Source organism: Eublepharis macularius, chromosome 2 (assembly GCF_028583425.1).
Source record: "Eublepharis macularius isolate TG4126 chromosome 2, MPM_Emac_v1.0, whole genome shotgun sequence".
Lineage (NCBI taxonomy): Eukaryota > Metazoa > Chordata > Lepidosauria > Squamata > Eublepharidae > Eublepharis > Eublepharis macularius.
This window is the reverse complement of record NC_072791.1, coordinates 30468145-30481774: the sequence shown is the minus strand read 5'-3', so window position 1 is coordinate 30481774 and position 13630 is coordinate 30468145.

Below are 13630 nucleotides of genomic sequence, written 5' to 3'. Positions count from 1 at the left end.
GATGGCAAACGTTTTTATATTGTTTTTATGGCTAATTTGTATATTTATTGCTGCATTGTGTTTTAAATGATGGAATCTACCCTGAGCCCGCTTGCGGGGAGGGCAGAATAGAAATCCAATGAAATAATAAATAAATAATTCTTGGCTAACTGATTATGTTATAACTTCAAACACCAGAAAAGGCTATCTCCTTTTGAAACATCTTCTTAAAGTGTGTGTGTGTGTGTGTATTAGTTTATTCTTGCTACATTGTATCTTAACAAAATCTATGGAAAATGAGTAACTACAAGTTTCTCACACATATGAATATCTTTTGGCCATCAACCAATACACCCTTCCCTGTATCTCAACTTCTGTAAAATTAGACATTCCTGTTGTTCTTAGCAACTTTCTACACCTAGGCTTCAATTCATTGTATCTATTGATATTAGATGGTTCTTCTAATCTACATAAGATATACAAATGTCTTGCTCCTTTGCTTCATGCCCCTCTCCAAGGTTGTTCTGGGCATATTTCACACTGGGTATTTAAAGTGTTTTCAGTACCTGTTTCGCTTCCCATGTTTGCAGGGGTTTCACACTTGCAAAGCAGTCATGTGATGCATGCGATATTGTGAGCACGGTTGGATATGGGGTTGATGAGCAAAATGAGATGGGCATAATTCTAGTATTGAGTAAGAGGCTTATCCTTTGAGAACAGGGAATTTTCTTCTCTCTTCCAATTGAGAAATCAATGACCACACCCTTCACTATTCATATCTGCGAAGAGTGTGTAGAGAAGATGGTGGAGGTTTCTGGTCAAATTGTTTGGCATTTATGCAGATATGAGTAATGATACTCTCCTTTTGGAAATGTCAACCTGCCAAAATTGTCATTCTTTCTGGGGAAATTTTAGTTAATCTTCTTTGACCCTCTTCTGGGACTCTCCCTGTTGAATCCTAATAAATCCTTTATGCCAGAGAACGTCATAGAAGTCATTGAGGGTTGGAGATGATCTACTACTTCCTCTGCCCATCGGGCTTTCATTTCTTAGAAACTAAGGTTTTAAAATTTTCTAATTGTTGCCAATGAGTCAGTCTACTCCTGCCATGAGCAGAAACATTATTTATTTATGTCATTTATAGTCTGCCTTTCTCACTGAGACTCAAGGCAGATTATATAGTGTGAGATTAGTTCAATCAGTAGCAAGGACATTTCCATACAGCATCAAGGACATTTCCATAAACAATGTCACAGGGTAAATAAATGCAAGTTTACAAAGACATAGCATTAGCAAGGATCCAATATGGAGTTGAAGAAGAAACATTTGGCATATTAAATATTGATCTTGGTGCTCATAATGATTTCAGCTCAACCCAACATGCTTTATTACAAGCCAGAACAGACAGACAACTCCAGTTCAACGAAAGCACATAAACCCCGCCCCTGTATTAAGCATCAACCAATAGGAACATGCACCCTAGAATACCATCATTTGCATAAACTATATACAATATAACATATTTACATGACAGTGATTGGTCTTTATTAAGAGAGGAGCAATTGGCTGCTGCCAACTGTAACAACCAATGAGAATCGAAGCCAGAGGAGCCTAACTTTTATTGAAGCTAGGGCCAATACACAACAGTCTCCAAGATTACAATGCTTTAAAATAAATTTATTATGCAAACACCTGGGTTCAGTTGATGTACGTAAAAAAGTAAAGCAAAGATCAAAATCCATTTTTCATTTGCCCTTAATGGCTGTAAATGCCATCCTCTGATTGGTGATGTAATATTAGTTGGTTGGGCTCACAATTTTCCCCATTAAGAAAATGGTTGCTGTTGACATATCAATGATGAATATCAGGAAGGGTCTGTTGAATTTGATGCAAGGAGGGGGAGGGGGAAATGACCGGATTCCAGATTCACCACGTTGACCCACTATAGTGCTGTCCTCATGAATAACTAGCACCGCTTCATGAAGAGCCTGTAGAGAAAGCACATACATTTTTATTGGATGTGTACACTAGAGATGAGCCTGCCTGTACATTTTCTGATGAAATGCAAACTATCAAGATTCTGGAAACTGTCAGTAAATGACCCATTTGGTCTTACAGCAGTGATAGTGGAGGAACTACCAGTGTTTTCCATGGAAATATTTAGTATTGGGTAAACTTAATTCAGTTTGAATGAAGAGTTCTCTCTGGTTTGTTATAGTAAGGTATTGCAGATTTAGTGCTCTTTTATCTGGAGAAGGCTGTGAACTCAGAATGGTTAGATGTAGTGAGTGGATCTGGGTGATGGATCTGGGTGATGACTGCTGAAATCGCCAATATAGCACTGCAGCAATAGGGCTTTCATATGACAGGTTCCCATACATTTTCCTGCCCTAGATCCCGTCAGTGGCTAGTCCTTCCCTACACCTCTGGTGTATTTTTTAAAAATAGTAGATGCTACAATGGTCAAGTTAAAAACCTGTAAAATATATTCAAAATGAGTGTTTATTATACAGTGTATGCAGTACTCAAAAACATAGGGCCTGAATTGCAGGCTGCATAGATATGCTTAAAATAGGTATAACGTTCTCCAAATAGAGTTGATGATACTGTCAAATGACCAACACTAAACCAGACCATACGCATTCCGGCCCCAGGGCCTTCCTCAATGGTCAGTCATACAATCTGAAAAACACAGTGTGAGTTTAAAGGTTTCATTATGCAATATTAAGCTCATCTGTAATTTTTGTTCTATAGATTATAACACCAAGTGAAGAGCTCTGTGTGAGTGTAGTCCCCACGTGAAGTTATCCATGGCCTGCTGCAATAATCTGTATCATACCACACATTATAAAAGGTAAAATTGGTTCTGGTTTTTTTTTCAATTTTTTTTTACAGTGTAGTTGTTGCCATCATTATAACTTTAAAAAAAATTCTTCCTTCTTTCTCCCTTTGCATTTTCAGATAAGAACATCGGAAACATTTTTTACATAATGATTTCTGGGTGTGTGGGTTTGCTTGCTTATTACTGACCATTGAGGAAGGCCCTAGTTTTATAGGTTTTATAGGAATGCCTGTCGCTCGGAAGCTATCGACGAGATCGCTCCCCATCGCCCTCTCCACCCCCAAACTAGAGTAGCTCCTTGGTATACTGAGGAGCTGTGACAGATGAAATGGGACCTGAGATGGCTAGAACTCTGTGATGAAGTGACAAGAACATCTTATAGGACATTTATGAAGGCCTATGAGATGGCAGTGAAAGCTGCAAAGAGAGATTACTATGCAGCCTGCATTGAGTCTGCTAGTTCTCGCTCAGCACAACTTTCCAGAGTGATTTGGTCTTTAACATCCCTCACACATGGGACAAATAAAAATGTAAATTCGGTAATAAGCTGTGAGGCTTTTGAAGACTGATGTATTGTCGAAGGCTTTCACGGCCGGAGAACGATGGTTGTTGTGGGTTTTCTAGGCTGTATTGCCGTGGTCTTGGCATTGTAGTTCCTGACGTTTCGCCAGCAGCTGTGGCTGGCATCTTCAGATGGCTACTCCAGAAATGAAATCCGAAGAGCAATCAAACCCAGGATGAATCAAACAACCAAGGAAAAACAGTCTCCTACAGGAAAAGTGTTTTTGCCATATATCAAAGGAATTACTGATCAGATGGGAAAGCTTATGGAAAAGCATAACCTTCAAGCAGTATTCAGACCCACCCGAAAAATACAACAGATGCTACGATCAGCAAAAGACAGTAGAGACCCCCTCACCTCTGCAGGAGTATACCGTATACCCTGCAGCTGTGGACAAGTTTACATCGGGACCACAAAGCGTAGCATCCAGACAAGAATAAAAGAACATGAAAGACACTGCAGACTTGGACAACCTGAAAAATAAGCAGTGGCTGAACATAGCCTAACTCAAACAGGGCACAGTATCTTATTCTAGGACACCAAAATACTGGACAACACTTCCAACTACTTTGTCAGACTGCACAGGGAAGCCATTGAAATTCACAAGCATAAGCAAAACTTCAACAGGAAAGAAGAAACCTTAAGAGTGAACAGAGCATGGTTTCCAGTTCTGAAAAACACCAGGCTAACAAAACACTCTATACTCGACAATAGCCCTGCAGAGAAGATTAGCACATCAAGCACCAATCCATATGCAAAGGAACCTCCTCAGGATACAGTGAAGCCTCCCGCCATTAGCATTCCACACCCTGGGAAACTCTTACAGGATGACTCAGCTCAACCCCACCCCTCCTGAGTAGATATAAATGACCTGCCAACATCTTTTCCACACTGTGACACTGAGAGATCTCTGTCTTTTGGTGCTACACCTCTGAAGATGCTGGCCACAGCTGCTGGCGAAACGTCAGGAACTACAATGCCAAGACCACGGCAATACAGCCCGGAAAACCCACAACAACCATCGTTCTCCGGCCGTGAAAGCCTTCGACAATTCCTCCAAGTCTTCTTGTGTTGGTATACAATGTTGTCCTTGCTGCTTGAGTCCTCCATTGTTCTCTATTAAAGAAGGGTGTTCCTTTAAGAGGTAACTGTTGCACTTGAGCAAATGCAAGCTATGGTCATTTTGGTGCAAAACACCCAGTATATAATAGAAGCTTAAAGAAGCTTGTCTGGATGAGTAGAGTACCTTGGAAAGATGCCTGTGTCTCCTTTTGCAGCTGTATTGGCTATGCATGAGGCTGGTGCTATGGGCAAATAAGACACATACACAATCACTTTTGGGAGAAAATTGGCCATAACTTTATTGATTACAGCCATTGTAGCAGTGGTGCCACATAGAGCATGGATCCATGGCATCAAGGACCCACCTGCTGGGCACCAAATATGAGATGGCAAGAGGTGTGGCATCTTGCACAGGACATGGCCCTGGTGGATCCCAAGTCTCTACCACCCAGGGTGAAACCTGCTAATGGCCCCCAAGCTGGGCACCTCCTCTGGGTCCCTTAAGGAGACCCCAAAAGGGGGGTTAGCTGCCAAACTTGTGCAAACTCACTGCAGTGGATCTGGCCCAGTGCCCCAAACTGCCAAGTTCTGACCAGAAATCCCAGCCAAGTTTGTACACAGTAAGGGAGGAAAACCGTCTCACAGACGCACCATGTGCTGAATGGCCGTAAGCTGCCCAGCCAAGCAGCTATGCCCCTCCACCTCCTTCCTGCGACTGAGCCCCTGATAGGGTGTCTGGCAGAGTGTGGGAAGCTGGGCCCTCCCTGCCCATGCTCAACAGTTAGAAGATGACTTCAAAGAAGTCCTTTAAGAGGGACCATGATAGGAATCATATTTTCACTTTATGATCATTGCAGAATCTTACAGAACCTAAAAGAGAGATCAGGGCACATAATGAGGAGCAGAAAGACAGGGTCTATTTTATCCTCACAATAATGCTGTGGAGTAGGCTAGGCTGAGAGTATGACTTGGATGATGGTCACCTAGTGAGCTTCATGCCCTGAACAATGAGAAGGACAGGATTAAACATTTTAAATTGAAACAAAGTAAGATATTTAGATCCCACCTCCTGATCAATCCATGTTTAATCCATTGATTCCAGTCAAAGCTTACAGGTTAAATTGCACTAAGACTAGATCACTTCATCAAATGCCAGTAACTCATGAAATGTTTAAGAGGCACTGGATGAAATGTCATTGTTATTCAGAGTCTAGTACAAACGTCACCCACTTACTTACCTGAGAAACCCTCAGCTTGTGTTTTCCTGTAATCCCAGATAGATCAGCGCGATGATTAAAGACATCTGCCATGCCTAGTCTCTGCAAGAAGGTTTTGACGTTATAGGATGCAGAAAGGGAAAATTTTGGAATCCATAATTTTATTTCTCTGTTTAAAAAATGTACAAAACAAAGAAATAACCATGAAATGACAATTTTATTTAGACAACATACAAATTCTAAACTGAATTATAGTGTCTCAAGTACATACAAGATCTTTCTTTTTTAAATTGGCAAATGAATAGCATTTCAAGTATAAGGTATTAGTTATTACATACAAAGTTCTTCTTGGCTTTCGTCCAGCAAACATATGGGACTGCCTCCATCCCTATGTTCCTTCACGGCAGCTTTGCTCATCTGAGCAGGATCTCCTGCAGGTGCCAGGCTGCGTATGGGTGAAGTCAGCAGCAGCCCATACACGGGCTTTCTCTGTGGTGGCCCCTATCCTTTGGAATGACATGCCTGAAGAAGTCAGAAGTGCCCACACTCTACTGGCTTTTTGTAAATGATGCAAAACCAAAATATTCAAAGAAGGCTTTTTACTCAAATGGGAGGATTGTATTGTAGGGATGGGGTCTCAGATGCTTCGTGAATGAGTTAGGGACCATAGACTTCATCACTATATTGCCTTACATATTATCTGTTGCTTTAAATATGTACTCCTATGTACCACCTGTGCTCCGTGTTGTCTAACGTTAGTCCTAGAATTGATTATGTTCCACTTCAATATTTTTTCTGCTCTTTATTGGATTCTTGCTAATACTATGTCTTTTAAACTTGTATCTATTTACCCTATGGCATTGTTTATCGAAATTGATACTGTATTGAAACGAGCCAGTTTGGTGTAGTGGTTAAGAGCGTGGGACTCTAATCTGGAGAGCTGGGTTTGATTCCCCACTCCTCCACTTGAAGCCAGCTGGGTGACTTTGGGCTAGTCACAGCTCTCTGGAGCTCTCTCAGTCCCACCCACCTCACAGGGTTTTTTGTTGTGGGGATAATAATGGCATACTTTGTAAACTGCTCTGAGTGGGTGTTAAGTCATCCTGAAGGGTGGTATATAAATCAAATGTTATTATTATAATAATAATATTACTTGATACTGATTGTACTAATCTCATACTATGTAATCTGACTTGAGTCTCAGTGAGAAAGGTGGACTATAAATGACATAAATAAATAAATGAATAAATAAATGGATAGCATAAATAAATACGTTGCTAAACTTTAATACTATTACATGTAGTAGGTTACCTGAATTTTCAGCTTTCAGTTTTAAAAAAGGCTGTTACTCATTTCATTGCAACAACATAAGGAAAAAGGCATATCTGCACAAGGAAAAGGGTTAGAGACTTACCTTAAAAAACCCTGAGGCTGGTGATTTAGAAAAACTGCCTATAAGCTGAGAGCTAACCACACACTGAGCTAACCACACTGAACTGAAAAGCAGAATTCTCCCCCCCAATTGAATACTTTATTTTCTATATATTTATTTTCTATATTTATTTAATCATTCTTTAGCTCCTCCTTTTGTCTGTTATATGCAAACAGACCCAAAATAAATTTCACTAATGGGACTGCAATAACTGGATCAAAACCACCAAGCAAAAATAGGATGTACACCAATACGATGCTGTGTCATAGTATTTTTTTAAAAAAAAAACCTTGGGGGAAACTTGCTGTGTGGAAGCCCTGTTGCCATTGCACTATATTAGTAGCCAGAGTAGCAACAGGAAAATGGAACAAGGTCTTCCCACTGTGGAAAACACCTTGAGCATCCTGCCTTCTGCATGTTCATGCACATAAAGGCCTTTGGTTTCCTGAAGAACTAGGGGTTATGGAGAAGCTGGGATGACACCTGGACTGACAGTGGCCCCAAAACTTCCAGTAGAATCTGACCACACAGTAGTGAAAGTTCTGTTTTAGGTCTGTTCTGTCGTGATGATGGTGGTGAAAATGACTTATCAGTTCACCATTCCTGAAGTATTGTCCAATAATGTTATTCCAAGTTGTAAGAGGTTTACTATAGCTAGGCTTCCAGGAGCAAATCTTGGATGTCTGAGAAGTATGCTGTGACCAATTTGCTTAGACAGAGCTGTTCACATTCTCAGTCTTACCTGAACTCCACTTTAACAAAACAAGTCTTGAATGTTCTCTGTTGTTCAGATTTCTATGGATATCTTTCTGTCAGTGCTATCTGAGAATGTGGACAGAATACTTGGAGAGATTCTGCATATGTTTACTGAAGCCCTGGCTTCCCCTGGTTAATAAAATCAGCTAGGTATCTCTGCTATTAAAGGAGGTTCTGATTAGACATGGACACAAACCAAAAAAATTTAACAAACCAGCGGTTCATGGTTTGGTGCTGACGACAATCCCGAGGTCGCGAACCGCAATGAACATTTTCCGTTGCCGAACAGGTTCGCAGTTTGTGGTGTGCGGAACAGCCCCCATGACACTGAGAGAGCCCATATTCCCAGGGAGTCTTTTGCAGGCTCTCCTACAGCTATCACCCAAGTTTGGAAAAGATTGCAAAAGGGATCTTGGAGTTATACCCTCTCCAATCCAAGGCCCCCAGGAAACTCCCACAAAAATCCAAGCTCAATTATACTCTCAGTCTTTCTCCCCAAAAGCTAGTAAGTGGCAAGCAAGAGCTCTGTCCTACTCCACTGCATGCTGAAAGTGAAACCCAGCCTGGGAGCCCATGGCTATTTATAAGCATAGGTCCCATTGAGCCAGAGCAGCAACAGGGAAATGGTACAAGGCTGTGCCACTGTGGAAGGCACCTTGAACACTCTCCCGTCTGCATGCTCATGTGCATAAAGGCCTTTGGTTTCCTGAAGACCTGGGGGTTATGAAGAAGCTGGGATGACAGCTGGAGTGACAGTGGCCAAAACTTCCAGTAGAATCTGAGCATACAGTAGTGAGAGCTCTACTTTAGGTTTACTCTGTGGTGATGATGGTATGAAAATAACTTATAATTCCACCATTCCTGAAGTATTGGACAGTAACGTGTTTCCAAGCTGAAAGAGGTTTAATACCTCCTACAACTTAAATGATTAAATAAACAACCCCAGGAGCAAATCTTGGATGTCTGAGAAGTATGCTGTGACTGGAGATGGGCACGAACAGCAATATGAACAAAAAAAAGCCACAAACAGCCCAATCTGCTGTTCGCAAACAAGCTGTTTGTGAGGCCCCATTCTAAATGAACAGGTGGTCATTGCAAGCCTCATTCATTGCTGTTTGTTGCTGTTCATCAAGCCAGACAGTCTGGCACCTGCAATCAATTCCCTTGGCAACTTAGGTAGGGATTGTCTGAACCAGGGCTTTTTTTCTGGGAAAAGAGGTGGTGGAACTCAGTGGGTTGCCCTCAGAGAAAATGGTCACATGGCTGGTGGCCCCTCCCCCTGATCTCCAGGCAGAGGGGAGTTTAGATTGCCCTCCATGCTGCTCAGGGGCCACCAGCCATGTGACCATTTTCAAGAGGTTTCGGAACTCCTTTCCACCGCGTTCCCACTGAAAAAAAGCTCTGGTCTGAACTCTGTCTGAACTCCTGCTGTTGCCCTGGAAACCCCAATCTAAGCCTAATTTAGCTTGATAGGCAGGTCTTCCTTTCAAGAGTGGAGCTCCAAATTTGTTGCAAGGGAGCAAAGACCAGGGGGGAGGGGGGCTCCCAGCTCTGGCTTAGTTTGCAGACAGTGGAGAGGGAGAGAGTTGCTGTTGGCATTTTGATAGAGAGAGTGCACTGGAGCATGAATTTTCTTTGTCTGTAGTGGGATAGGGATCTACCCCTTTAAGTTCCAGGGGTGCTGCCAGGCCTGGGGCCAAGCTATTATTTATTATTGGTACCTTTCCTGCTGCCTGCTCAGGTCAGGTTTCTGGGCCTGGTGCAGTAGGGATCTTCACTTGGATGATGGCTGGAGGAGAGCCTGCTGGCCCCCACGAACAGCTAACCATGAACATGTTTGTGAACAGGGCCATGTTCGTGGTTGTTTGTGAGTCCCTGTTCATGGATGGCAATGAACAACGAACATCATGTTCGGGATTTTTTCTGTTCGTGCCCATCTCTAGCTGTGACCAATTTGCTTATGGTAATGCTTTTAATGTTATTTCTTTTATGTTATTTCTTTTATGAATTCTCCACAGAACCAACCTGTACTCTGTGTAGACACACATCAGTTTGGGGTTTGGTTTCTATTAAAAAAAGAGAATGCAGATGGACTTGGAAAGCAGCCGCATTTAAACAGTCTAAATAAGCAAAGAAAGGTGCAATATCACTGGATACCCCATTTTCTCCTTCCCAACATATATTACTTTTATGTTAAGTATAGACAAAGTGATAGTTGACATCAACATGTTCTCAGTCTGATGTATATGACCACATATTTAGGAAGAAGGAAAAGACAAAGAAGACACCCAAGTCTCTGCTGAAAGGAACAGTGAACAGCAGATAAACAAGCCTGAAACAAGTGTAAAAGTCATTTAGGGAATATGCTTGGAGGGGGGCGGATACTGATGTGATAGCCCTATTTTTGTGTAAAAAAATTATTAATATTTGTCTTTGTAGTGGACAACGGGAAAATAACAAATGTAACTCCAGTTTTTACAAAGTGCTCCAAAGAGCTTACTGGATTGTGGGAACTCTGTGGATGTGATTTACCTGGATTTCAATAAAGCTTTTAATAAGGCTCCCCATAACATTCTAATGGGTAAACTGGAAGACTGTGGACTGGAATATAGGACAGTTTGGTGGATAGGGAACTGGTTAGAGGACCACACCCAAAGAATGGTGGTCAACAGCATTTCATCAGATTGGAGGATGGTGTCCAGTGGGGTGCCAGTTTTGGGCCCGGTACTTTTCAATATTTTTATCAATGATCTGGATGAAGGGGTAAACGGGCTACTCATTAAATTTGCTGATGATACCAAATTGGGAGAAGTGGCAAACACTCAAGAAGATAGAGTTAAAATTCAACAAGACCGGAATACTCTGGAGAAGTGGGTGGTTGTGAACAGGATGCCATTCAACATAGATAAGTGCACAGTATTACATCTGGGCCACAAAAACGTGAAGCACAAATACAAGATGGGGGATACACTTCTGGGCAGTAGTATATCCCCCAGTAGTGAAAGAGCTCTTGGGGTAAGAGTGGACTGTAAACTAAATATGAGCAGTCAGTATGATGTGGTGGCAAAAAGGCAAACTCAGTCTTGGGTTGTATCTAAAGGGCCATTGCATCAAAATCGCAAGAGGTCATAGTCCCTCTGTATACTGCCTTGGTCAGGCCAAACCTGGAGTACTGGGTGCGGTTCCGGAGGCCTCACTTCAAAAAGGATGTGTACAAAATGGAGAGGGTGCAGAAGAGAGCGACGAGGATGATCAGAGGTCTGGAGACTTAGCCCTACGAGGAAAGGCTGAGGGCCTTGGGAATGTTTAGTTTAGAGAAGAGGAGATTGAGGGGGGATATGATTGCTTTCTTTAAATATTTGAAAGGCTGTCATTTGGAGGAGGACAAGGAGGTGTTCCAGTTGGCAGCAGAGGATAGGACTCAAAGCAACGGGTTTAAATTACATGCAGAAAGGTACCAGCTGGATATTAGGAAAAACTTTTTCACAATCAGAGTAGTTCAAAGGTGGAATCAGCTGCCTAGGGCGCTCCCCTTCACTGGCAGTTTTCAAGAAGATAAATATTTGACAGGGATGCTTTAGGCTCATCCTGCATTGGGCAGGGGATTGAATAGAAGGTCTGTATGGCCCCTTCCAACTCTGTGATTCTGTGAAACTACAGGGCAGTTAGGCTAACATATGTTCCAGTAAACTTGTAGAACCTACTATTAAAGAAAGAATTATTAAGCACTTCAAGGAACAAAGTCTGCTGAAGAAAAATCAAAATGGTTACCAGAACTGCTCTTTATTATAATGGGGAATTAGCTGTAGCAGTCTGTAACTATTAATATTAAGCGAGGATCATAACCTATGTTTACGGAGGTCCCGATCCCAGACACTCTAGTGAAAAAGAGGCAGACAAGGAGTAAGGTCCAAACACGTGTATTGAGTGTAGCGTAAGCCTAGCTTGCACAATCATACAAAGAACATACAAGGTCTAAGAAATACAGGGTATGAAATACAGAGACGTTCGCATTAGCTGGTTCCCAACGATGATAGGGGGAATACTCACTTATCCTGGAGCGAAGCAGAGACACAGCAGCGAGGGTGGCCCAATGCCAGCACTGGGACCACAGACGGACAGCAAGGAAGTCTGGATAGGAATGGCCTAAGCACCGAGTGGTCTGAGAGACCAGCTTAAATACCCCAAAACGTACCCTGGGGCTGGTGCTGTACTTGGTGGTTCTCACAGATTAAAACAAAGGGTCTAATGGGCTACTGAATGGCTTGGATGGGCCACTTTGGTAATCAGATTGTGATAAGTGACACCTCAGGAAGAGGGGACAAAAGAGGGAGGGGGAAATCCAAGTGGGCTGAAAGGATGTTCCAGCGGACAGGGCTTGTCCTGATGTCATCAGCTTTGGAATGCGGAGGTTTCTTTGAGATGCATTCTCTAAGTGCTTGGGATGGTCGGCACTTAGTTCCTTCTCCGGGGCGGCTCCTAAGATATGCAGAGCGGGGCGAGGGGCTCTCGCTGCGGACGTGGTGTGCCCGCTTCGCCGAAATGGCTTCTCAAAGCAGTCTTCTTCCCAGGGTCTTCTGGCTGCCTGAGAACATGGATGCCGGCTGGGCATAGCTGGGGCTGGATAGCAGGCTGCCCGGTAGCGAGGGCAAGCTCGGCGACCGGCTCGCGGGAGGCTCCAGACGGGAACTGACCAGGGAGCGCCTAGCCAGGCTCGCTGGAGGTTTCCCCGGCGGGCGCCCGGCTGCTAGCAGCGGCTTGGGCCCATATGAGGCAGGCTTCCATGGAGGCAGGGGGAATGACACTTTAAAACACAGTCCAAAGCAGGGAACAGGCACGGTCCGTGGCAGATGGCAATGCAGGCACGGGGCACACTTGTAACACAGTCCAAAGCACACTGGGAAGTCCAGATACAGGTCAGGGCAGGGCTGCCCAGAAAGAGAGTCCTTTGTGCAGTTATCCAAACATGGAGTCAGTAAACTACACAGTCTATTACAGCAGCAGGGTAATTGACACGCAGGCAGGAAACTGACACATGTACCAGAACACACACGTGCAAAGCAATCTTTGGTGCAGCAGTGAAACAGTAACGCAGGAAACTTTAGCACAGTTCATAGCAGGCTTCAAAGCAGGGGAGGGGGCCTACTTGGCAACAATTCCCCCCCTCGGAGACCCCGGGACGTCAGGCGCGCGGGTCTCCGAACTTGACTTCAAAGGCGAGGTGGTCGGCAATGTCCGGTGGTCGAGCTTCGAGCGAAGAAGGAGTGGGAAGGGGAGGGGGAGGAGGCGTCACTCAAAAATTTAGTTTGGAGAACCACCTAACCGAATAAGTGCAATTTAGATCAGCCAATGGGCTGCAGGTCTCTGGGTTCACACCAGGGGGTGTGCTAAGTGCAATTGTCAGAATAAATAGTAATAATTCATAGCAGTAGTAATTCATAGTAATAGGCAGCAATGATCAATTCATGCATATAAATAGCAATAATTCATAATTGTGTACATTGATTAATTCATGATAGAAGGTAATTCATACGGAATTCATGATGGGTTAAAAGCACTAAAAACCAGGAGCAATTAATATACATGGATCAATTCATGGATAGTTAAAATCATAAATAGATACATAGGATTAAAAGCAGGGACAATTAAAAGCAATTCATACAGGGTAACGTGAAATGTGCAAGCATGGCATAATTCATTGAGGGTGGGCTAATTCATAAATGGTTAAAATCATAAATACATATATGTGATTAAAAGCGATAGTTCATGAAGTCAAAAGC